At 40.1% G+C, this 27,764-nt stretch overlaps 1 long non-coding RNA gene across 1 annotated transcript in view; it reads left to right on the plus strand.

The window, feature by feature from the left end:
• The window catches only part of LOC132422476 (uncharacterized), a 216,235-nt gene that overhangs the window by 137,677 nt on the left and 50,794 nt on the right, over window positions 1-27,764 (plus strand). The window lies entirely within an intron of this gene.

Genomic DNA, 27,764 nt, shown 5'->3' on the forward strand with positions numbered 1-27,764 from the left:
TCGAGGTTATACATCTTGTTGGAGGAACACATTCTTGATTCAAACTGAGTCTGATGGACTTTAAAGTCCCCTTTTCTTCAGGGCATTATTTATTCCCTAGAGTAACAAACTCGAAGCTTCCTTCAAGTATTTTCAGTGAAGGAAGATGCTGCCTGGTATAATAAAGGCAGCTCCCTGATGTGGAGGGCTGAGACCTGGTATCATATCTGGTTTTATCATTTAGTAGCCATGTGATTCCCTATCCTCAACTGTAAAATAGGGCTAATAATATCTACCCCAGGATTATGATGATGATGAATAAATTATATGAAAAAGAACTGAGGAAATCAGTGCCTGTCATATTATGTGTGTGTGTTTTATTTTCTTTACTATTATTATTATTTGGCTGCATTGGGTCTTAGTTGTGGCATGTGGGGTCTTCGTTGTGGCATGCGGGCTCTTTGTTTTGGTGCGTGGGCTTCTCTCTAGTTGTGGCTCAGGGGCTCCAGGGTGCGTGGGCTCTGTAGTTGTGGTGTGTGGGGTCCAGAGTGTGTGGGCTCTGTAGTTTGCGGCACGTGGGCTCTCTACTTGAGGCACACAAGCTCAGTAGTTGTGGTGCGCAGCCTTATTTGCCCTGCAGCACGTGGGATCTTAGTTCCCTGACCAGGGATCAAGTCTGCCTCTCCTGCATTGGAAGGTGGATTCTTTACCACTGGGCCACCAGGGAAGTCCCTGTGTGTTTTAATAATGATTATTTCTTTCTCTTTGCCATTAGTTATTTGGATTCAGAACCAGAATGCCTATTATACCAGAGGAAAAAAAAATCACAGCAGTTGGTAATGATGGACCAGGGGATAGGTGACGTGGTTGAGAAATTTTTAAGCATATCTCAAACCACATAAGGCCAAAAGTCCAGATCTAAAATTTGGCTTTAGTTTGTGAGTTAGAATACATTATTATTATTCCACGGAGGGGGAAAAAAAATCTCTAGTAAAAAGGAGTAGATTTTGACCTTTCCCAGATTAGTGCAGTCTCTCCTTTAACAGGTCCAAATTAATCAAGCATTACTATGTTCAGCCCTTCCAAGTGTGGCTAAGCTATTATTAAGGGTAATTCAGGAACATCAACAATTTCCTCTTAACCTTAAAAGTCAAAGGAATTCCGTTGGAACGTGAGCTTGAGTATAAGACGGAAATGGGAGGACGAGACTCAGTAAACTTCAGCCCCATGTAATTGAGTCATTCCCTCATTGAGGCCTGTAGTGGAACCTCCTGAATAATACAGACTTGAGATCGCTCCTATGGCAGCAGTCTCAAACTTTAGTGTACTTCATCATCTCTAGGGAACCTGGAAAAAAGTCCTTTTGCTCAGAGATTCTAAACCATTGACATTAGCTGAGACCCAGGCCTCTGCATTTCTGTAAGGCTGTCATGGTGGTTCTGATGCAGAGCACCAACAGGTGACTCTTTGAGAAGTACTAAGCAATTGGTACTAAGCTTATCGCTTGCAAAATGTAAGCATTTTAAGTCAGTGACCAGTTGTTTTCTGCTGTCCTTTGTTCTTGACTTGCTCTACTTGGCACCTTGTGATGCACATGAATGGGGGCTTAATATATATTAGTATGTGAAAAAATCTTGGGAAATTTTACCTGTAAACTGTTAGCACTTCAAGGAAAGGGTCAGCATAAATTATTTCTCATATTACCCTCTAGTAGAAGATGTTGGCTATATTTTTTTCCCTCCTGTTTCCTCCAGCTTCTTGAATCAAAGTTATCCATTTTCTTTGTAATAGAATGCTCAGTAAAGGAAGTTAAATGCATCAGTCCTATAGCTGTGTTCTGCAAAATTCAATAATGCTGATCTCTTTAATTTCAGGTCTCTTAGGGGCACAGAATAAAGAATCAGATTTATAAGGCTAGAAGAATTCATCAAATGCCACATAATATGTTCCTTGCCTTTGGCAAGATCACATCTTAGTCAATCTACTGCAGTTGAATTTCCAAGGGCACCAGTGGTACGTGCACCTACACTGGGGGGGATCCCACCTGCACACATGTTCCCTCATCTCTGCATCCTAGATTACAAAGGTCATTTCTCTGTGCATTGGCTATTTATTGTAGAGGATTGTTTAAGGCAAGAAGAGGCACCAGGTCTTCCAACTAACATCTGGAGACTTTGATGTGGTTGGCAGACAGGGTCCTCATGAACAGTGACAGGATCATTGGGAGGAAGGAACTTCAGCACCTGTGCTTTAAGTAGAAAAACTGAGACCCAAAGTGTGGAATTAGAAGCTGCAACAGGAATATTCTGTGCTTGGGAAATGCTGTTGTACTGTCAGGGGTGATCTGTGACCATGTTCCCTCCCGCATCTCCATCTCCACAAAACCAAACCAATAGGAGTAATAAGGGATTCCAATAGCAAGGGTTAATGATATTCAGGTATCATCTTTGAGTTTCGTATTAGCAAAGAATTCTTTTGAATTGTCTTGCTTAAGCTAAAATTTTCCATATTACTTTCTTAGAGAGGTGTTAGTAAGAACAGTGTGCAAAGCAGGACAAGAGTGGGAACAAGAAAAAGGCCAGGAGTAATCTGAATTAACAACTTCTACAAAATTGGAATGAGAACAGTTTTAGGTTAGGATGTACTTGCCTTTCACTCTCCCCAGGCACACCTGTGCAATCACTGGTATGTGCCCTGTACACAGTACGTGCTCAATAAGTGGCCATAACCTGTTCATTTCAATTCAGTGTATCAGTGAAATAAGAGTCTTTTGACTTGGATTCTTTCAGTTGTGAGGTCAGGATCATGGGAGTTTTCAATGTATCTGTAAGAGTTGGAGAGGACTTAAGACTAAAGATGATATAAGGTCCATCACCTCCTTGGGGAGTAGAATGAGATCCCAGGCTGTCGCTGCGTGTTGTTGAGTGGCTTGTATTACCTCACAGAAATAACCCGTATCGTAGAGCAGGGAAACTTTCTCCATTACGGCCCTCTGGGCATTGGGACCACTCTCTTTGGAGATGTAGGAATGGGTGGGTCTTGGGACTTTTGGTGACATGGGCATTGCATTTGCCTCTAGGTGGGTGAGTTTGAGGCAGGCAAACTAATTGCTTGGAATTTGCTTAAGTGGAACTGATGCCACAGCGCCATGTCTCAGTGGGCGATTGGACTCAAGAGTGTGGCCAAACTGGTATTTAGGACCAGTTCACCAGCCTTACTCTCTGTGTGTCCACCCTGGGCTGACAGCACCAAGGACTTGGAGAAAATGTTGCACTGACAGAAAGTAAAATCACCCCAGGCTTTCTTTAGTGTCCTGTTTGTGTCTTACAATAAATGTTTATTATTTTGGTGAAAAGAATTTTTCTTGTTTGTAATATTCCATCTTCTGGGAAGAAAATATTGAGATAAGAGGGCATTTATCATTCTAGAGTTTATTGGCTTGTACTGTTTATTTATTCTTGAAAGGAAAACAGTCCCCACATCAGGAAGTGGTAACATGACAGAGCCAAGTCTACAGATGTATGGTGGAGAAAACTTGAGGTGACAAAGACTCAGGCTCTTTTAGTGGTGTCATTTTTCAGAAAATGATCTGCCTTCATGTTGATAGCACAGATACTCTGCTCCCTCCCCGATCTAGTTCATGGCTACCTCCTTGCCAGGCTGTGAGACCCTGGGAAAGTCATCTCAGTGTCGAGCCTTAGTTTCTCCATTTGCAAAATGAGGGATTGAAGATGTGACCCTAGATGTGTTTTTCATCTTTAATGGATGCAATTATTATCTTTTAAAAAATTTGAGGCTTTTTTGTATATTATGTTAGAAAAGTGAAAATCCCACAAAACCCAGGAATCCGAAAAGTATAAACTAGACTTTGTCAGCGTTCTTAGTACTGTGGGTGAGCTGATGAGAAGAATGTTGGGTGTTGGGATGGACACTTCTTTCCTACAGGTATGGAAAGGGCAGTGATCTCATCTAGAAGGGCTGGTTCTCACTACCATGGACCTCTGGGAGGTAATGCCCAGGACGTCGGGGTTCTGCTCTTGGATGAGTGTAGAGAGAAACAAGATTACATCGCATTTGTGCTTCACTACTGGACTCTCCATCTCCTTCCAATGTACTGCCATCCTCTGTGTTACCCCTTTCCTTCTCTCCCTCTCTTGCTTCTGTGGAAGAGGTTTTGTATCTCTGATTACCTTTTCTTCTTTCTCCATTTCATCCCTTTCCCCTGTTTTCCTCTTTTTGTTTTTCTCTTATTCTTTTTTTTTTTTTTTTTTTTTGCGGTACGAGGGCCTCTCACTGTTGTGGCCTCTCCCGTTGCGGAGCACAGGCTCCGGACGCGCAGGCTCAGCGGCCATGGCTCACGGACCCAGCCGCTCCGCGGCATGTGGGATCTTCCCAGACTGGGGCACGAACCTGTGTCCCCTGCATTGGCAGGCGGACTCTCAACCACTGCACCACCAGGGAAGCCCTCTCTTATTCTTTAGACATATATTATAGCCCTTATTTTACTTTTTTTAGTTTATTATTATTTTTTATTGAAGTATAGTTGATTTATAATGTTAGTTTCAGGTGTACAAGATAGTGATTCACTATTTTTAGAGATTATACACTAAAGTTATTATCAAATAATGGCTGGATTTCTCTGTGCTGTACAATATATCCTTGTATCTTATTTATTTTACACATAGTAGTTTGTGTCTCTTAATCCCAAACCCCTATTTTGCCCCTCCCCTATTCCCTCTCCCCACTGGTAACCACTAGTTTGTTCTTTACATCTGTGAGTCTGTTTCTGTTTTATAATATAAATTTGTTTTATTTTTTAGATTCCACATGTAAGTGATAACATAGAGTGTCTTTCTCTGACTTACTTCACTAAGTATAATACTATCTAGGACCATCCACATTGCTACAAATGGCAGAACTTCATTCTTTTCATGGCTGAGTAATATTCTATTGCATATATATACATATATATGTATATATATGTGTGTATGTGTGTGTGTATATATATATATATATACATACCACATTTTTTTAATCTATTCATCTTTTTTTTTTTTTTTTTGCGCTACGCGGGCCTCTCACTGTTGTGGCCTCTCCCGTTGAGGAGCACAGGCTCCGGACGCGCAGGCTCAGCGGCCATGACTCACGGGCCTAGCCGCTCCGCGGCATGTGGGATCTTCCTGGACCGGGGCACGAACCCGTGTCCCCTGCATCAGCAGGAGGACTCTCAACCACTGCACTACCAGGGAAGCCCCTGTCCATCTCTTGATGGACACTTAGGTTGCCTCAGTATCTTGGCTGTTGTAAATAATACTGCTGTGAACATTGGGGTGCATGTATCTTTTCAAATTAGTGTTTTTGTTTTCTTTGTACATATATACCCAGGAGTGGAATTGCTGGGTCATATGGTAGTTCTATTTTAATTTTTTGAGAGACCTCCATCCTGTTTTCCATAGTGGCTGCACCAAGTTATATTCCCATCAATAGTGTAGGAGGGCTCCCTTTTCTCTGCATCCTCACCAACATTTGTTACTTGTGGTCTTTTTGATGATAGCCATTCTATAGGTGTGAGGTAATATCCCATTTTTTTTTTTTTTTTTTGGCCATGTCCCGCAGCTTGTGGGCTTTTAGTTCCCTGACCAGGGATTGAACCTGAGCCCTCGACAGTGAGAATGCAGAGTCCTAACCACTGGACTACCAGGGAATTCCCTCATTGTGGTTTTGATTTTCATTTCTCTGATGATTAGTGGTGTTGAGCATCTTTTCATGTACCTGTTAGCCATCTATATGTCTTCTTTGGAAAAATGTCTATTCAGATCTTTTGCCCATTTTTTAATCTTTTTTTTTTTGATATTAAGTTGAATGAGGTGTTTATATATTTTGGGTACTAAACCCTTGTTTGTCATTTGCAAATATTTGCAAGTATCCATTTGCAAATATTTTCTCCCATTTGGTAAGTTGTCTTTTTGTTTTGTTGATGGTTTCCTTTGCTGTGCCAAAGCTTTAAAGTGTAATTAGGCCCCATTTATTTATTTTTGCTCTTATTTCTTTTGCTTTAGGAGACAGATCCAAAAACATTGCTATGATTTATGTCAAAAAGTGTTCTGCTTATGTTCTCTTCTAGGAGTTTTATGGTTTCAGGTCTTACATCTAGGTCTTCATTTTGAGTTTATTTTTGTATATGGTATTAGGAAATGTTCTGATCTCATTTTTTTTTTTTAACATATAGCTGTTCAGTTTTCCCAGCACCACTTATTGAAGAGATTGTCTTTTCTTCATTGTATATTCTTGCCTCTTTTGTTATAGATTAATTGACCATAAGTGTGTGGGTTTATTTTTGAGCTCCTTATCTTACTTATTAAAGTTTCTTTGCTTTTGTTTTTTTTAATTCTTCTTAATTCTTAATGAAAAGAATTAAGAATTAAATAAAGATGGAGTTAAATTGATTTTAATGTATATGGCCCCTCGTATTTTTCCTGCATGAAGGTGATTTGCAAAGCCAAAACCAAACAAAGCTATCAAAGCCCAAAAATTAGCAACAAAAAAAGCTTCTTGAATTTACTGTTAAGAAAAGGTGTAAGTGAACAGTATGGTGTTGGTGTAATACCCAGGACTGGGGAATGTAAATTGTCTCACCACTTGAAGGTTTTTGGAGGCAAGTAACACTCTGAGTTAGAAAGTTTTTCTTCATTTTCCAGAGGATCATGAGGTCGGGGTTGGGTTTTCAGAACAAGGGTCTAAGGCTTCGTAGAACATTTGAGAAAGCTGAAAGTGGGGATTGTGGTGAGGGGGTGTTCAAGTAGGCAGACATCCAGCTTCCCCTATCCTGTCCATACTCTTACTTTTTAGAAAAACTTTAAAAGTTTAAAAAATTTTATTGAGATGTAACATTATATTAGTTTCAGGTGTACAACATAATGATTTGATATTTGTATATATTGCAAAATGATCACCACAATGTCTGGTTAACATCCATTGCCACATATAGTTAAAAATTTTTTTTTTCTTGTGATGAGAACTTTTAAGATTTACTTTCTTAGCAACTTCTAAATATACAATATAGTATTATTAACTATAGTCATTATACTGTACATTACATTTCCATGACATTTATTTGATAACTGGAAGTTTGTACCTTTTGACCCTCTTCAACCATTTTGCCCACCCCCCCACCCCTTGCCTCTGGCAACCACCAATCTGTTTCTGTATCTGTGAGCTCAGTTTTGTTTTGTTTCTTGTTTTTGTTTTTTTTTTTAGATTCTACATATAGCAAGATCATATGGCATTTGTCTTTCTCTGACTTATTTCACGTAGCACAATACCCTCAAGTCCATCCATGTTGTCACAAATATACATCTCCACTTGGTTTGTGTCCATATCTTGGCTATTGTAATGAATGCTGCAATGATTATGGGGATGCATATATCTTTTTTTTTTTTTTTTTTTTTTTGCGGTACACGGGCCTCTCACTCTCACGGCCCCTCCTGCTGTGAAGCACAGGGTCGACGTGCAGGCTCAGCGGCCACGGCTCACGGGCCCAGCCGCTCTGCAGCATGTGGGATCCTCCCGGACTGGGACACGAGCCTGTGTCCCCTGCATGGGCAGGCGGACTTGCAACCACTGCGCCACCAGGGAAGCCCGCATATATCTTTTTAAGTTAGTGTTTTTGTTTTCTTCGGGTCAATACTCAGAAGTGGCATTGCTGGATATTATGGTAGTTCTGTTTTTAATTTTCCATAGTGGCTGCACCAATTTACATTCCCATGAACAGTGCACAAGTATTACCTTTTCTCAGCATCCTTTTAAACAATTGTTATTTCTGTTACTTGTAGTCTTTTTGTTAATAGACATTCTGACAGGTGTCAGGTGATATCTCATTGTGGCTTTGATTTGCATTTCCCTGATAACTAGTAATGTTGAGCATCTTTTCATGTATCTGTTGGCCATCTGTATGTCTTATCTGGAAAAATGTTGACTTAGATCCTTTGCTCATATTTTATTTGGATTGTATGTTTGTTTGTTTTGGTTACTGAATTGTATGAGTTATTTACATATTGTGGATATTAACACCTTATCAGATATATGATTTGCAAATATTTCTCCCATTCAGTAGTTTGCCCATTTATTTTGTTGATGGTTTCCTTTGCTGTGCAGAAGCTTTGTAGTTTGATGTAGTCCCATTTGTTATTTTTGCTTTTGTTTCCATTGTCTGAGGAGACATATCCAAAAAAATATTGCTAAGATCAATGTCAAAGAGCATACTGCCTATGTTTTCTTCTAGGAGTTTTATGGTTTTGGGCCTTACATTTAAGTCTTTAATCCATTTTGAGTTTATTTTTGTATATAGTATGAGAAAGTAATCCAGTTTAATTCTTTTGCATCTAGCTGTCCTGTTTTCTCAATACCATTTATAGAAGAAATGGTTGTTTCCCCATTGTATATTCTTGCCTCCTTTGTCTTAGAGTAATTGACCATGTAAATGTGGGTTAATTTCTGGGCTCTCTATTCTGTTCCATTGATCTATGTGTCTGTGTTTATACCAGTACATACTTTTTTGATTACTGTAGCTTTGTAATATAATTTGAAATCTGGATTATATCTGTGATGCTTCTTGCTTTGTTCTTTCCCAAGATTCTTTTGGCTGTTGAGGTCTTCTGTGGTTCCCTAACAATTTTAGATTTATTTGTTCTATTTCTGTGAAAATGCCATTGGAATTTTAATAGGGATTGCATTGCATTTGTAGATTGCTTTCCATACTCTTGCTTTTAACCAGGAAACTCCCTGTCTGGCCTTTTTTTTTTTTTTTTAGCATATTGGTCTTTGCATGAGGTTGCAATTGATGAAACAGCTCCTTTGTTGGTCTCATGCAACCTCTTCATTTTACAGATGCGGGAATATCCTTTTTGAAAAAAGATTACATTAAGGCATTTGTCCCTGTCATGGTAAATAATAATAACATCATCAATACCACAACAGTAAAAGTATTTTATTCATTTCTACGTAGGGACTGTGGGCCAACTGATTATACTGGGGTCATTGTGTCCTGCTCTATGTATACAGTATTAAAAAATGACTGGGAACCTAGCGAGTTAGAGGAGGGCAGCCAGGATGAAAGGAGGCTTAAAATCAAGTCACATGAGTTGAAGGGGAAGGTGACCTTTTAATGTGAAACATACAAATCCAAGGCAGGAACAAGAATGTGGTTTTTATAGCCACAGGGCAGATGTATGAAAGGAAGATAACATCTTGGTGTCTGTGGGGACAGAAGCAGGGCTAGAGGATGGAAGCCTCTGGAAACAGATCTGGGCTTAGTCATCCAAAGGCATGGCTAATGATTGGAGCTGTTTTACCATAGTACAGTTTGTCTGGTGTGGTCGGCAGTACTGAGTAGCTTGTTTGCTGGAACAAGTTACAGCAAGGGGAATACAGAGCATCAGCTTAGGGGAATTTCAGCATCAGCTTAGTGGTTGCATCTGATGACCACTAGGGTCTTTGGGCTCTAAAATTCCAAGAGATAGTGGATTGAGGAATCATATTTTGCTTAGTTCAAAACTGACTGCACAATTCAGATTATAACTTTAAACCTAAGCAGATTTATGAGGCAGTGGCTTCAAAGATTCATTTGTGCCACATAATTCATATTGCCCATTCTGAGATAAAAGGGTTGCAAAGACATTCAGTACACTCAAAAAACCTAATTCGGTTTTAGTACGTGAAGAGGCTTTCATGAACTACAGTTTGGTGATGTAAATGAAAATAAATAAAGAGCATGTGTATTGACGTGGTTTTTTTTTTTTTTTTTTTTGCGGTACGCAGGCCTCTCGCTGTTGTGGCTTCTCCCGTTGCGGAGCACAGGCTCCGGACAGGCAGGCCCAGCGGCCATGGCTCACAGGCCCAGCCGCTCCGCGGCATGTGGAATCTTCCTGGACCGGGCACGAACCCGTGTCCCCTGCATCGGCAGGCGGACTCTCAACCACTGTGCCACCAGGGAAGCCCAATACTCATCTTTTAAATGGTAATTATTAAGAATCAGGACACCCTAATATAAAATTTAATATATTTATTCAAGATTACAATGTGGAGCAAATCTATGATATTAAACATTCTAAAAATTGAAATAAATTTAAGAGAGATTGCATTTTCCACACTTCCCTTTAATCATCTCCGAAATCCCTCCCAGTTACCAACAAAATACTAATTTATTAGGGCCTTTTCTCTTAATTTCCTTTAGGGATTCCTAAGTAGTGCATAAAGTGACCTTATTTCTTTTCCTTCTGTCCCACAGGAATTTCTCAATTAGGAATGGAGATGACAGTTTTAAGGGACATTCCAATATAGCTGAAACAGCTTGACTGCTTTCAGATTGAGTACACACTCACTTGAGTAACTTCAGATCTCTTTATGTAGCATTAAAAAACAAGTTCGGGCTTCCCTGGTGGCTCAGTGGTTCCTCCTCCTACTACTAGGAATTCCTCCTACTAGTTTTAGCAGAAAGAAAAGGAGAATACTTGAAGTTATGGAGGCTATTCAAATACTTTACCTTCAAAGTAGGTAGTCAGGAGGGAGTTGGCTGCTGGCGTAGATTCAGAGGCTCAGTGATGGCAGAGTGGCAGCTCTGTGATTCTCTTTCCCATATATTTGTCCCCTCATAATTACATAATGGATACTGTAGTTCCAAACATCTAGTCCTTGTTCAAGGAGGAAGGGATAGCAACAGCTTTATCTGTGCCTTTTGCCTGGAAAGGAAAACTTTCCCAGAAGCTTCCCTTTTACATCTTACCAGTTAGAACTGGGTCACTTGGCCACCTCCAGCAGAAAAGGAGGTTGGGAAAGTGGGGAGAGTGTGCCCTGGCTGAGGCCCATCATTATCCATTGCCTAATGCTAGAAAAAGGGAGTGGGTAATTGCATAGTGAGGAACTGAGTCTACCCCACATATTATAGCCCTCTCCCCCATTTTTTGTTGCATTAGCTAGGTCCAGTGAGTTTCTGTTTCTTACAGTCATAAAGGCACTAATGGAATAGGGTTTTTAAAAATGATTTAGGGATTGTGCTGAATGACTTCTTAAGGCAAAGGTGAATATTATTACAGATAATCTATGAAATTAATGTTAGTCTGTTGCTGATGACTGATTACATCAGAGTGGCGGTGTTCCTTTTTTTTCCTTACAGTTGGTAACTTTGTAGTCCTCAAAGTCCTATTCTTCAGATGCTGGGATATTGTCAGTTGTTTGGACCCTGGGACTCCCTGGCTCATGGATTGGGCTCAGACAAGGGCTTTTCTGCCCCTGCTTCCCAGTGGAAAATGGAACTGAGCTGTTGCTAAATTTGGGGCAATGCTAAATCCCCTCATTTGCCACCACTGCATCAAGGAACTTAGCGCAGAATAGGCAGAACAGATGCTCAAAGCTCAAGGTAGTAGCTCATACCAAGGCCCTAGAAAAGCTGCAAGTTAAGCCCAGCATTTGTGCAGCATTTTCCAGACTCTGTTTCTGCTGCTTTGTTCTTCATTTTAGATAATTGTCTCACTACTGATGTAGCACTTCTGTGGCCCAGTGCCCGCGTATCTCCCTGCAAAGACCTGTTCCCCATTTTTGTTCTCTGATATCCAAAATATATCTAGTTTTCATGATTGGATTCATCAAAAGGCCCACTAGTTCCTAAGAAGGAACATCTTAATTGTTTGCTTAAATTGATTCATATTAAGTTTAAAGGATTGACAGATTTAACCTCCTTATCAATATTTACATGTAAAAGCATCCATTGAGCTTGTATAGTCCAATAGGTAAAATGGTGAGAGATAAGAAGGAGGATAGGTTTGAAGGAACCAGGGCTAAAGCCTCTTGGCTCATAATGAAGGTGAAGACTATAAGTTTGAAAGAAGAAGGGAGATTGTCTCCTCTGTTCCTACAACCCTCAGACTCTTTTCTTGGCCCTCCATACTCCTCCTGCATCATCCTTCATACTGAGCGTTTAGAAACATGCAATAGTATTTAGTCCTAGAGGGGAAATTAGAAATCATGCAGTCCAAATGCTTCATTCTTTTCTTTTCTAAATCGCGATATAATCAACATATAACATTATATTAGTTTCAGCTGTACCACATAATGATTTGAGATTTGTATATATTGCAGAATATTAACTGCGGTAAGTCTAGTTAACATCCATCACCACAGATAGTTACAAATATTTCTTTCTTGCTATGAGGATTTTTGAGATCTACTTTCTTAGCAACTTTAAAATATACAATACAGTGTTATTAACTATAGTCAGCATGCTGTACATTACAACCTCAGCATTTATTTTATAACTAGAAATTGTGCCTTTTGACCACCTTCACCCATTTCAAATACTTTATTTTACAGATGAGAAAATCGAGGCCCAGATTGATTTATTAATACTCCCAGGACATGTAACTCAGTGGCAGAAAAAAGAGATCAGGCTATATTGAATTTAGTTGCTTTAATGTGATCTGTTCCTGAGAGTTCTGAACCACTGTCCATGTGACTGTGTGTTCAATTACACTCATACAAATCTTTTTATAATTACAGGCAGGTAAAAATAGCAGTGTGGTTTGATCACTTCTTCATTTCTCTGGAGGTCAGGTCGCTATTATTATCCTCCCTTTGACAGCAGTGTTATGGTTTTATATTAAAAATTTCATTTGACCTCAGTTTTTAACGTACTTAAGACTTGGGGCTACTTAAAAAAGATTGTAATGAAGACATACATAAAATGAAGTCAGGGTGAGTCTGGGGAAGCGTGAGGTGAGAAGAGGGAGGTTCAGGGAATCCCCTGGAACTTTGCGGAGATGTCAGAGCAGAAGTGAGAGCTGTGAGGGGTGCCGTAGACTTAGTCATGCCACGTCAAAGCCCTGAGTTAGAAGTCAGGAGATCTGGATTTACGTTTGGTGAGTGATTTCACCTTTCTGAACCTTGGTTCATCTTTCTGTATCATGAGAGGGTTGGACTAGGTGATTTCAGCTGTTGCCTGTTTTATGACTAGAAGGGGCTTGTTTAGGACAGGAGGCCACCTTTGAAGTGACCTCTGCCACCTGGAGCCATGGTAAGGATGATGTAAGAGGTCTCAGTTCCAGATATACCAATCCTTCACCCATCAGCTGAGAGGCTGCACTATGATTTTTGAACCTGCTTTGTGTCTCTCAGCAGAATGTAGCAATCTCAGGCTCTGGCGTGAGAAGCGGACCTTCTTGGTGTGAATGAGAAGTTGCTGGGGGCTCCCACAGACAGGATGGAAAAATTCTTTACGGAATCCAACCTACAGTAGCTGTAACAGCTCAAAAAAATAGCTCCTTGAAACAATTTGAAAATAATGATATGCTAAGTTTGGACTCAGTCATAATGAGCATGATTTTCCATGAGATGGCCATCAGAGTGGTATCATGGGCCACTCAGTTGGTATTTGGTGACGGCACATAAAAGACAGTCACTTTAGAGAATATTTTAAAAATGGGGCTTCATGGTAGCTAAAGTAAAAGGAATGAGGTCAGCCCCAAAATGTGATGTATTTTTCAGAAATATGTCTAAATTGCATGGGAGGGGGCGTTAAAAAAAGGTGCAATGACAGAAATGGTTGGTAGGTAAAATTTTGTGACTGAATTTTCAAGAATAATATGTCTGTACTTTAGATATTTCATCTCATTGCTAGTACAAGTTTCCAGATTTTTTTTTTCTGTTCAGAAAATGCAATTGCTGAAAAGATAGGATTATTTGTCCATGAAATTGAATACACACTGAATAAATAGGCCTAAAAGATAACAAAATGCACCTACAATAGTTGGCTTCTTTGGTTTCTTTTGCTTCACAATGTGGTGAACTATAATGAGGGAACGTAAACACATTTTTCCTCGAAGTTGGTTTTGCCTCGGCCAGACCCCATGCTGAGGTGTACTCAGGAAAAGTCTTCCAATTTTAATTATATTAATCTCACAAGTTATTATTTATTTCCTGGGACGATAAAGGAAAACACATGAGCTCTGATTTAGAAGAAATAGTGTCAGACTGGTTCCCAGAAGCTGAGGTTCTGATTTGAGTTCCCCATACTGTCTCTGTGAGTTTGGACAACTCCTTGAATCTTTTGGGTCTCAAATCCTCACCTGGAAAATGAGAGCTGGAGTGCGTCAACTTTAAGTGTCCTCAGGCTCCAGCATTTTGTGTCTGTGCCTTCCAAAGTCCAGTGTTAGTGACATTTAAATTAACGCCTGGTACAGATTTGTCACACACTGCCTCCATTAATGATATGAATACTTATAGCTAACACTGACTGATTGCTTCCCTGCTGCTGGCTCCTTTCTGAAATTCATGGGCATATCTCAGTTATTTTCACAACAGCTGTATGTAACAGGTGTTATCACCTCCATTTCATAGATGATGAAGTTGAGGCTAAGGATCAGGTAGTAAGTAGTGAAGCTGATGTTCAAATCCAGCCTTGTCTGACCCCAACGATCATGCCTTAACCTAGATACTCTATACAATACAAAGTTGACACCTTTATGAATTTTGAGAATATCCCAGGGGAATAATTTTAATGTGCAGAATATAACTACATTAAACTGATTTCAACTAGATATTTTTGTTAACTTAGATTACTTATTTCTGGTTAAGAGAACAGGTGATTTATATAGTTGTTAGTTTTTTTTTTTTTAATATGTCTGTATGGATAAAACCGTTTTTATCCCATCTGATAAGAGCCAGAGTATCTCAGTTTGGGTGCTTGAACTCACTTTTCCAGGAAATTGCCACTTCCCCCTCTCCACTTTGAGAAGCCTGAATTCACAGGAGGTTTCTAGTGTTCAATCAGATAGATTCACATAGCTTTGATGAGAATTTGGGAGATGGAAAACATGAGGCCGGCCATCATCATCCATATGCGTATGCCTCATTGTGGAAGGGTAGACGTGATCCAGATTGTCAGGGTTTATGTTGTCAGTTCTCTGGGCTAGGGTGGAGATTACACCTTCACTTTTGAGGAGTTGGGTGACTTACTCTTTTTTTTCCTAGCTTTATTGGGTGGGATATAATTGACAAATAGAAATTGTATATTTTTAGGTGTACAACTTGATGTTTTGATGTACATATACATTATGAAATGATTACCACAATCAAGCTAGCTAACATATCTATCACCTTGCACAGTTACCATTTTTATGTTGTTTGTTTCTACTGTAAGAACACTTAAGGTCTACCCTCTTGGCAAATTTCAGTTGTACAATACACCGTTGTTCCTCTTGTCACCATGCTGTACATTAGATCTCCAGAACCTATTCATCTTGCATAACTAAGACTTTGTACCTTTGACTGACATCTCCCTGTTTCCCCCACCTCCCAGCGCCTGGCAACCATTGTACTCTGTGCTTGTATTAGTTTGACTCTTTTAGATTCTACATTTAAGTGAGATCATGTATTTGTCTTTCTGTGTTTGGCTTATTTCACTTAGTATAATGTCCTCCAGTTTCATCATGTTGTTGCAAATGGCAGGATTTCCTTCTTTTTAAGGCTGAATTTTATACACACACACACACACACACACACACACACACACACACACACACACACACATATATCACATTTTCTTTATCCATTCGTCTGTCAATAGATATTTAGGTTGTTTCCATATCTTGGCTTTTGTGAATAATGCTGCAATAAACATTTACTTCCAGATATCTCTTCAAGACACTGATTTCATTTCCTTCGGATATATACCCAGAATTGGGATTGCTGGATCATATGGTAGTTCTACTTTTACTTTTTTGAGAAACCACCATACTCTTTTCCATATGGCTGTATAAATTTATATTCCCACTAACAGTGTGCAGGAGTTCTCTTTTCTCCACCAACACTAGTTATGTTTTGTCTCTTTGATAGTAGCCATTCTAATGGGTGTGAGCCATTCTATCTCATTGTGGTTTTGATTTGTATGTCACTCATGATTAGTGATGTTGAGCATCTTTTCATATACTTGTTGGCCATTTGTATGTTTTCTTTTGAAAAATGTTTATTCAGGTCCTTAGCCCTTTTTTTATGGCATTATTTTTTTTCTATTGAGTTGTGTAAATTCCTTATATATTTTGGATATTGACCCCTTATCAGATATATGATTTGCAAATATTTTCTACCATTTTGTTGGTTTCCCTTTAACTCTGTTTGTTTTCTTTGCTATGCAGAAGCTTTTTAGTTTGATGCAGTCTCACTTGTCTATTCTGCTTTTGTTCCCTGTTCTTTTGATGTTATATCCAAAAAATTATTGCTCAGACCAATGTCAAGAAGTTTTCTCCTATGTTTTATTCTAGAAATTTTATAGTTTCAGGTCTTATATTTAAGTCTTTAATACATTTTGAGTTGATTTTTGTATATAGAGTGAGATAAGGGTTCAGTTTTCTTCTTCTGCAAGTGGATATCCAGTTTTCCCAATACTGTTTATTGAACAGACTGTCCCTTCCTCATTGTGTGTTCTTGGTACTCCTATAGAATATTGGTTGACTGTAAATGCATGCATTTATTTCTGGGCTGTCTATTCTCTTCCATGGGTCTATATGTCTGTTTTTATGCCAGTATCATAGTGTTTTGATCACTTTAGCTTTGTAATATGTTTTAAAATTGGGAAGTGTGATGACTCCAGCTTTATCCTTCTTGCTTAAGATTGCATGCTCTTTAGGGTCTTTTGAGGTTCCATATGAATTTTAGGATTGTTTTTTCTATTTCTGTAAAAATTGCCATTGTGATTTTGATAGGGATTACATGGAATCTGTAGATCATTTTGGGTATTACAGACATTTTAACACTATTAATTCTTCCAGTCTGTGAACATGGCATGTTTTTGCATTTATCTGTGTTTTCAATTTCCTTCATCAATTTGTTGTAATGTTCAGTGTACAAGTCTTTCATCTCTTTGCTTAAGGTTATTCTTATGTAGTTTCTTCTTTTTGTTCCTATTGTAAATGGGATATTTTCCTTAATTTTCTTTTCAGATAGTTTATTTTTATATGTAGAAGCATTCACTAATTTTTTTCCCTGTGTGTGTGGGGTTATCCTGTTATTTTTTTATGTTTATTTTTTTAACATCTTATTGGAGTATAATTGCATTACAATGGTGTATTAGTTACTGCTTTATAACAAAGTGAATCAGCTATACATATACATATATCCCCTCCCTCTTGCATCTCCCTCCCACCCTCTCTGTCCCACCCCTCTAGGTGGTCACAAAGCACTGAGCTGATCTCCCTGTGGTATGCGGCTGCTTCCCACTAGCTATCTGTTTTACATTTGGTAGTAAAATGTAGAACAGCTAACCCTTACCCCTCCCTGTGTCCTCAAGTCCATTCTCTACGTCTGTGTCTTTATTCCTGTCCTGCCCCTAGGTTCTTCAGAACCATTGTTTTTTTCTTTTTAGATTCCATATATATGTGTTAGCATATGGTATTTGTTTTTCTCTTTCTGACTTACTTCACTCTGTATGACAGACTCCAGGGCCATCCACCTCACTACAAATAACTCAATTTCGTTTCTTTTAACGGCTGAGTAATATTCCATTGTATATATGTGCCACATCTTCCTTATCCATTCATCTGTCGATGGACACGTAGGTTGCTTCCATGTCCTGGCTATTGTAAATAGAACTGCAATGAACATTGTGGTACATGACTCTTATTGAATTATGGTTTTCTCAGGGTATGCCCAGTAGTGGGATTGCTGGGTTATATGGTAGTTCTATTTTTAGTTTTTTAAGGAACCTCCATACTGTTCTCCATAGTGACTGTATCAATTTACATTCCCACCAGCAGTGCAAGAGGGTTCCCTTTTCTCCACACCCTCTCCAGCATTTATTGTTTGTAGATTTTTTTTTGCGGTACGCGGGCCTTTCACTGTCATGACCGCTCCCGTTGCGGATCACAGGCTCCGGATGCACAGGCTCAGTGGCCATGGCTCACGGGCCTAGCCGCTCTGCAGCATGTGGGATCTTCCCAGACTGGGGCACGAACCCGTGTCCCCTGCATTGGCAGGCGGACTCTCAACCACTGCGCCACCAGGGAAGCCCTGTTTGTAGATTTTTTGTTGATGGCCATTCTGACTGGTGTGAGATGATATCTCATTGTAGTTTTGATTTGCATTTCTCTAATGATTAGTGACGTTGAGCATCCTTTCATGTGTTTGTTGGCAATCTGTATCTCTTCTTTGGAGAAATGTCTGTTTCGGTCTTCTGCCTATTTTTGGATTGGGTTGTTTGTTTTTTTGATATTGAGCTGCATGAGCTGCTTGTAAATTTTGGAGATTAATCCTTTATCAATTGCTTCATTTGCAAATATTTTCTCCCATTCTGAGGGTTGTCTTTTTGTCTTGTTTATGGTTTCCTTTGCTGTGCAAAAGCTTTTAAGTTTCATTAGGTTCCATTTGTTTATTTTTGTTTTTATTTCCATTTCTCTAGGAGGTGGGTCAAAAAGCATCTTGCTGTGATTTATGTCATAGAGGCATTCACTAATTTTTGTATGTCAATTTTCTGTACTGAAACTTTACTAAATTTATTGGCTCTAGCCGTTTTTCTGTTTCATATTTAGAGTTTTCCACACACATGATCATGTCATTTGTAAACACAGATAATTTTATTCTTCCTTTCCAGTTTGGGTGTTTTTTATTTCTTTTCCTTGTCTAATTGCTCTGGCCAGGACTTCCACTACTGTGTTGAATGAAGTGGTGAGAGTGGGTATCCTTGCCTTGTTCTGGATGTGAGAGGAAAGCTTTGTTTTCCCTCATCATTTATGATGTTAGCTGTGGGCTTTTCATATATGCTCTTTATTGTGTTGAGGTAAGTTCCTTATATACCCATTTTCTTGAGAGTTTTTGTCATGATTAGATGTTGAATTTTGTCAAAATCTTTTTCTGCATCTGTTTGAGGTGATTGTGGGGTTTTATCTTTCATTCTTTTAATGTGATGTATCACATCAAGTGATTTGCATATGTGGAACCCTCCTTGCATCTTGGGGATAAATCCAACTTGGTCATGGTGTATAGTCCTTTTAATGTGCTGTTGAATTTGGTTTGCTAGTGTTTTATTGAGAATTTTTGCATCTGTATTCATTAGGGATATTGGCTTGTAGTTTTCTTGAGATGTGTTTGTCTGACTTTGGTATCAGGGTGATGCTGGCCTCATAAAATGAGTTTGGAAGTGTTTCCTCTTTTTTTGGAAGCATTTGAGAAGGACTAGTATTAATTCTTCTTTGAATGCTTGTAGAATTCACCCATGAAGCTATCTGGTCTGAATCTTTTCTTTTTTGGGAGGTTTTTGATTGCTAATTCAGTCTCCTTATTTGTTTTTGATCTATTCAGGCTTTCTATTTCTTCTTGATTCAGTAGGTTCTTGATTTCATAGGTTGTATGTTTCTAGGAATTTATCCATTTCATCTATCCAGTTTGTTGGAGTATAATTGTTTATAATAGTACCTTTTTTATTTCTGAGGCATCTGTTGTAATGTCTCCTCTTTTATCTCTGATTTTATTTATTTGAGTCATCTTTTTTTCTTGGTCTAGCTAAGGGTATGTCAATGTTGCTTATTTTTCAAATACCAACTCTTAGTTTTTAAAATTTTTTATATTTTTCTATTCTCTATTTGATTTATTTCTGCTCTAATCTTACTGTTTCCTTCCTTCTGCTAACTTAGGCTTGGGGCTGCTTCTGGGTTCCCAGGTGGCTTTTTAGGTGACCGGCTATTACCCGGCGTGCAGGACTGCTCCTGGACCATGGCAGAGCAGGGCTGGAACCAAGTCCCAGGGGGATGGAGTCCACAGTGGGGACCACAGTCAGCAAGTCTGCCATTGGGGCATGTCCTTGCCTTCTCAAAGCAGTCCTGGGCTTTGCGGACATCACTTTCAGTGATGGGCTCCACCAAAGTTTCACAACCTCCTGCCTGGATTCCCACCAAGGCTCCCACAAAGGCACTTTTGTCCATGGATGGCTGCCAAATCATTATTTCTGTGTGGGGACATGAGCTGGGAAACTTCTATTCTGTCATCTTGCTGATGCCCTGAACTATTCTTTTCTTTTTTTTGTTTTTTTTTTTTTGTCTCTCATTCTGATTGTTTATTAAGAGCAAAAGTTGGGCCATCCCATGTGTGTGATATTGCAACATGAAAAGTCATATACATACTAAGGAGACCCCACAGAATTGAGAGCCTTTCAACAGTGCAGAGCCATAGATTACAAAATTAAAATACAAATGATCCCCCCAGTTTGGCAGGAAACATGTACAGTATGAGGAGTCCTGGAATGGAAGGGCACTTGCTCTTCAATAAGGCAGATACAAAATGGAAAATAAACAACAAACCAACCCGCACCCCCAAAACACTCTGATGGGCATAACAGATAATTGATATGTGAAACAGGGATCCTGTAAAAGCCTCTGTCATTGGCAAAGATGTGTTCATTAAGTGCAAGCCACTGAAGGGTTTGTGTTTGAAGATGCAGGCTAGATGAAATGACTGATTGTAGACATTCCTACCCTAAGAAAATGTTCCACCTTGCCCTCGGCTGGATTCCACCTCAAAAAATGGGATCAACTTTACCCTTCCTAACCATAAACTTGAAAACAGTCTGTAATAAAATGGGAGGAATACAAAGGCATCCTTAAAGCACCATGCTTCCCAGGGCATGATCTTGAACTCATTTGTCCTTCAGTTCAGCTGCCTCTCTCTCTAACAGGGACAGGGGCTGCAAATGGCAGGGCCACAGAGCTGTGTCTGTGCAAGTCAGGGTCACCTGAGTGACCCACCTGAAAGGCAAGTGTGTTTAGTGAGGATTTAGAGTCTAGGACAACACCACATTTCCCACCGGGACTTTGGAACCTTGGTTTCAAATTATAGGCTATTTCTGTTCTCCCCTTCCATTTGTTTTGCAAAACTCAACTGACTGTTTTCCCAGTCCTGTCTCACAACCTTGAGTTCTACAGGTTGGTTCCCTGAGGGCCAGGCTGGCCTTGGGAACCTCTGCTTAGTGGCAAGGTCTCAAGGTTCTGAGGGCAGCTCACTGCAGACGGGGTTACAGCTGTGCTGCAGGTTGGAAAGTGAACGAGTGCCAGGTGGGTCAGGAGGATGGAAGGCTGGTCCAGATGATGCACGAGGCCACCACTCTCATTAAATAAAACGCCGTGTATTCCGCTGCTGCCAGGTTTTCACCAGTGTTCAACCATGCATGTCTAGCAGATTGCAGTCTTTTAAAGTATGTATAAATGAACTGTTCTTTTCAAAGCATTCTTTTATTAAATGAACTTTGAGAATGAAAGTTATTCTTTTCTTCCCCCCTCACTTTACACTTCCTTCCCATCAACTATCTTCTTTTCCTATTTTGGTAAGCATCCAGTGTGTGGTATTTATTTTGTCTGTAGGATTTACTCATTGCATCTGAGAGGCCATTTTACTGAGCAAAGTTCCTATACACTTACTGACAAATACAGTTGAACCTCAGATACTTCTTAACAATACAGAGATTTTAGAAAACTTGAACATCAATTGTCAATCACAGCCTCCTGGTTTATATGTTATATTGTCCAGTGTTTTAGTGATAAATCTTGATTTTTACTCTCTTTCCCCCATTACTATTACTATTTTATACAGCTTGTGTTCAAATTTTTCTTATATTTAACATTTTCTTTGCTCACTGTTTCTTCTTATATTTCATATTTTCTTTTTGGATCATTTTCTCCTTTCTTGAAATATATCCTTTAATCAGCGACTGTTAGAGGACAATACTCAGCTTTATATTTGCTTGAAAATGCCTTTATTTCACCCTCATTCTGCCATGTGAAGATACACTGAGAAGTCGGCAGTCTGTAACCCAAAAGAGGGCCCTCACCAGATCTTGATCATACTGGCACCCTCGCCTTGGACTTCCAGCCTCCAGAATTGTGAGAAATACATTTCTCTTGTCTATGATAGTTACCAGTTTATGATAGTTATAGCAGCCTGAGTGGACTAAGTCAACTCTTGATCCATTTGTCAACAAAGTGAATGATGAAAATTCAGGCTGGATGAAGAGAGACTTTCTTGTTTTATCAGTTGTTCCTTCTAGGAGCTCTTAGTCTGGCACAGAGAGGAGACACATACTGGCCTGATTTACAATGAAACCTCTTCCTTGTTGATGGCACTACTTTGGTGTTCCAGTGCCTTTTCTCTGCAATCTGTTCTTAGGCTGACATACACCTCCGTCTTTGCCTACTAACCAGTGGCAGAGGAGAGCAAGAAAGGTGTGTGGTATCAGCAGGACTGACTTCTGTGCCAAGGTGCCCTTAATTTTAAACCTCTGGTGATCTTGGGTGGTGTCTAAATGGTAAAACTGAGTTATTTATAGAATCACAGTGGTAATGATCACAGCATCTGCTTGGAAGCTCATCAATGCCTATGCACTGCAGAATTTCCTTGTTATTCTTTTATGATTATCATCATGCCCACAGAAGTTCAATGGAAGGGGGAGCCCAGGGAAATTTCCTGGTCTCCAGTCCTCCTTTACGTGGTCAGCCCTGCTCTCAACATCATGGTATAATAATTGTGTTAGCAGATTCCTTCTGTTTCACAAGTTCCAGCCAGTAAAACCAAGCTGTGAGTTGTATGATTACATTTATTGAACACCTTTATAGTGATAGACTTATGGACATGTATGGTCTCGTGGAAGCCTCATTTTAGTGGCTTGTCTGATCACTAGTATTATTACCCAGGTGGGAAGTGGCATAGCTAGAGTTTATATGCCGGTCCTCTAACTCCGATTCTAGTCATCGCTCCACTTCAACACAGGTTGGTTGGGCTTTCCCTAATTTTTGACGACGCTACAGAGGAGACAGGCATGGATTTTGACTTCACAGATCCTGTAGGGTGAACAGGGCCATTGATCTGGGTCATCTTCCTTTCCACTTGGTGTCACTGTGAATGCCACCTTTCAAATGCTACTGCCCTGATTTCTTCATCTGATCTTCAATTCCCTGATGGCTATTTGTTAATGTATATTAATTTTAATGGGTTCAAGTCTGTCAGGTTGACAAGTTCCTTTTGACTCTGAGAAAGAAGTCAGGAAACCTGAAGCTTTCAAGGTAGCAGTGGTCTGTTGTGTGATGCTGGAGAAGTTGCTTAATCCTTTGAGGTCACTTTTCTCATCTGTATGAAAGAGGTGGCCTAGATGAACGATTTTTAATTATAAGAATGTTTTTTTCCCCAAAATGAAATCGGACATAGACTTTAGTGTGTCAAAAAGAAAAAATTAGTTTAGTCAGGTTGAAGCAGGTATGGGGCCCAGAGCATTGCCTTCTTGGCCTCCCTGTTTCTCCCTTAAGTGGCTCCTGAGACACTGATCCAGATGAAGTAGATGGTTGTTACATCACGATTATTAGTTGCTACGGGGCTTTTCTTAACTGTTTTCTGAGTGCCTAATGCTGGGGATTCTGAACTGTTCAACGTCTGCAGGAGGCCTGAAACTGGAGCTGGATGCCTGCGTTTGAATCTCAATCCTACTTCCTGGTTGTCCAGGTCACCTTTAGCCAGTCACTCAATCTCTATGCCTCTGTGTCTGCATCTTTAAATAATGATAATAATAATGGTACCTGCCTCATAGGGTTGTTGTGAAGATTAAAATAGTTCACAAATGCAGAGCGTTTAGAATAGTGGCTGACACTTTATAAATGGCAGCTGCTGTTCTTATCATCTCAAGGATCTAGCAGGGCCTTGTAGGGAGTGGAAGCGTAATAGTGACCATTAATTAACTGGTTTCTGCAGGATGCAGACCTGGGAGAGCTTTCAGTTGTCACGTGTTCCAATGTCTCGTGCATTTGCCTTTATGGAGGCTTTCCTGGGTCGTCTGTTAAAATGCAGATCCCTAGACCTTACTGCTAGATTTACTGAACCGGCATCTCCAGGGAAGCAGTGTGGAAATCTGTATGTATAACAAGTGTCCTACAAGATATTTATGAACAGACACATTGAGAAATATGGTGGTATTCAACCCTTGCATTTCACAGATGAGAAAACTGCACGGGAGGAGAAGCTGCAGGCTCAAGATCAGAGTTAGTGGTGGAATTGGGACTAGAGCCCAGGCCCCTGTCCCTGGTCCAGGGTTATTCTTGCTCACCCCTTTTCTCTGTGATGGCTCTGCCACTTCTGTCCAGGTGCCTGAGGTTGGCTGTATAGAATGAACAATTTCAGGACAGTGTTACCAAGTCAGCATTTGGCTGCAGGCATAACTTACCTGCCAGAAGGGTAGTGAGTTACCTTCTTTAGGCAGATTTTGAGCTTCCTTTTTTATTCTTGACTTTGTGCTTCTGGGATAATGATCTCTGGGAACCTGCATGTCCTGAATAATCTCAAAGTCTGGTAATAGTTCTCGCTGCCCAGTTTTCACAGGAACAAGTAATACGTTTCAAAGTGCAACTCAGTGCCAAGATGGGGGAGTAGGCAGATAGATTAAATAAAAATGCCAAAATGCTGAGCACACTTAGCCAGTTTGCATCATGTGATCATGTGAAACGCTTCGGAGCCTGAGGACAGAAACCAAAAATATGCTTCTGTTCAGAGGCAGCCAACAGCATCAGTTACTAGTGTTATTACCGTTATTATCATCATCACTACCATCATTCCTCTCATAAATTTGAAGGTAGGTAACTGGGCTCTGTCTTTTGGAGCATTTCTGCAGGAAGGAAGAGCTACGATGAATTTTAGACAAGTAAGTATGGGGGCATGTGTGGCCCCATAACTCAGCCCCTCAGCTCAAACCACAGCTCTTCGCTCCCCACCCACAAATGTTCAGTCTTTTTATCACTGTGATACCAATTGTCCACACCCAGGCCTTGCTCTAGCAATAAAGAATCTTAAAAAAATGTGTACAGTAAACAGGTCCTATTGGGGAATTAGGACTCTGCAGGAAAAGAGAGGATAGAAGTCTGAAGCAGAGGGAATAAGAAAGAGGCAGGAGTGTGGTGACCGGGGAAGTGCAGTCCTTTTTTCCTGAAGCTTAGGTGGAGCCCTTGAACTTGAATAGATTTAGAGATCAAAAAGATAAGATGTAATTGGAGTCCAGGTCCTCAGGGGAAGTGCTAAATTTAAACTCTGGGAATGGGGCTGGACCTTACTTAGAGGGAGGAGAAGAAATTCAATTGCCTGCCTTAAAAAAAGAGCAAAACAATTTATTTAGGTGTCCACTCTTTTATTCACTCAGTCTAGTTCTGCAGCTTTGGATAACAAATCCAGCTCCTCTCTTTATAGTGGAAGATCCTGGAGCCCTGGTAGAAATTCATAATTTTATTTTGAAGTCAAAGTCCTTGTCTCTAATCTGGTTTTTATAGATAGAGCTTAAAGCTTCTTTTCTAGAATGGAGTTGAGGAGTGTGGGAGATTCCCAGAGTGTAAAATAAGGGAGATTTCATTTGTCCTCTTACCTAGCCCCTTGTTCTCCAACCAGAACTTTAAGCTTCTTTAACAATTTGCTTTATATTTCAATTGAGTAAACATTTGGCACGGCGTAAATTATAAGAGAAATAAAACATACGACATACAATTACATGGTTTTTCCTAAATGATCCTGGACTAAGCAACCTCTTCCCACATCTGCAGTGCAGGTATTACTGATGTTCATGTGGATGACATTTTGACACTAAAAGATTCCAAAATGCTTTCTTACTCCTTAAGCGATATCAAATTATATTCTTCCGGGCTTCCCTGGTGGTGCATTGGTTAAGAGTCCGCCTGCCAATGCAGGGGACATAGGTTCGACCCTGGACCGGGAAGATCCTACATACCGCTGAGCAACTAAGCCCGTGCGCCACAACTACTGAGCCTGCGCTCTAGAGCCTGCCAACCACAACAAGAGAAGCCCCGGCAATGAGAAGCCCATGCACTGCAATGAAGAGTAGCCCCCGCTCGCTGCAACTAGAGAAAGCCTGCACGCAGCAACGAAGACCCAACACAGCCAAAAAAAAAAAAAAACCAAATTATATTCTTTCTAATTTTATTGTGGATTAATAAATATTTTGAAATGGATTGAAAATTGGAGAGTCCATGTTAATCGCCTCATTTTTCAGATAAAGCAATGGAAATGCAAAGTAATTAAGTGACTTGCGCAAAGTTATGCTAACTGATGAGTAGCAGAGCTGCGATTAAAACAGGTCTTTTGATACATCTGTGTTTTCTAATCTTTTAAAATTCAGTCAGTTCACAGTGATGTTTCCTTTTCAGCAGGTTTAACATGTTCTACTATGTGTTCGGCACTAAGCTATTTAATATGCTTCAATGTGTGTGTATGTGTGTGTAGGTATGTGGGTAAGAGCGGAAGAGATATAAGAAATGGTACTCGTCTCCCAAGTACTTACAATCTAGTCAGGGATATGAGACCTACACAGGTAAAGCAGTGAATGGTACAGTTCAGTGATATTTCCCAAACTTTTATGTGCATGAAAATCACTGGGAATCTTGTTAAAAGGTGTTAAAAGGCAGATTCTGATTCAGGAGGCATGGGGTGAGCCCTGAGAGTCTACATTTCTTACAGACTCTCATGTGAAGCATATGCTGTCAGAAGAGACATACTTTGAATAATAAGGCAAGGCAGGAGATAATTAAGGGACAAATTATGTAGCATAATTATAAAACACGAGGGAGTTGAGAGTAATAAAGGGTAATCAGGGAAAGTTTCATGGAACACGTGGAATTTGAGCTCCTCCTGAATAATGGTCTGACTTTGAATTGGTAAAGGAATTAGAGGAATAAAGTGAGTTAAGAGTGAAGGCACAGGGGCAGGAATGAGTGAAATGTGCTTGTGAGTTGGTGAAGTAACCATGCTGCCTGGATTGGATGGGGTAAGATGGCCACATTGACTCCCCCTTCTGGTATTTATGCCCTTGTGTAATGCCCTGCATTGTATGTGGCCTGGGTCTAGTGACTCGCTTCTAAGGAATAGAATACAGCAAAAGTAATGGGGCGCCATTGCCAAGATGAGGTTACTGAGAGCCTGACTTCTGTCCTGCTCACTCTGTTGCACCATCACTTTCTCTGAAGGAAGCCAGCTGACATGTGATGAGCTGCCCTGCAGAGGGGCCCCAGTGGCAGGGAGCTGATGTGATGTCAACAGCCAGCGAGGATCTGAGGTGTTGCAACTGTGTGAGTGAGTTGGAAGTAAATCCTTTCTGAGTCAAACCTTGAGATGGCTCCCGCCTTGGCAGATGTTGAGGGCTGAGCCAGAGGATGCAGCTAAGCCACTCCCAGATTCCTGGCCCCCAGAAACTGTGAAATAATTACGTTTGTTGTTTTAAGATGCTAAATTTGGAGGTAGTTTGTTACACAGCCAGGGATAACTCATACAGTTGGAAATAATTTTGAAAGGAGAAAGAGGTAGTGTGACATCTAATTGTGGAGCAGGAAGGGGCTTGAAAGACTGGTGCAACAATTAGGACATGTTATGAAAATGATTGTTAAGTTCTAAGTTCTCTCTTTCTCTGTCACATACATACACGTACAGACACACAGAGCTTTATGGAGATATAATTCGTACATCAAATAATTCACTCATTTAAAGTGTGCAACTCACTGGTTTTTAGTATGTTCACAGAGTTATGAAACTGTCACCACAATCCATTTCTGGATACTTCCATCATCCCTCAAAAAAGATCATATACTCATCAGCACTCGCACCCCATTTCCTCCCTGACCTCCCAGTCTAAGGCAACCACTAATCTACTTTGTCTCTATGGATTTTCCTATTCTGGACATTTCAGATGAATAGAATAATGTAATATTTGGCCTTTTTGTGTCTGG

This window comes from Delphinus delphis, chromosome 3, assembly GCF_949987515.2.
Source record: "Delphinus delphis chromosome 3, mDelDel1.2, whole genome shotgun sequence".
Lineage (NCBI taxonomy): Eukaryota > Metazoa > Chordata > Mammalia > Artiodactyla > Delphinidae > Delphinus > Delphinus delphis.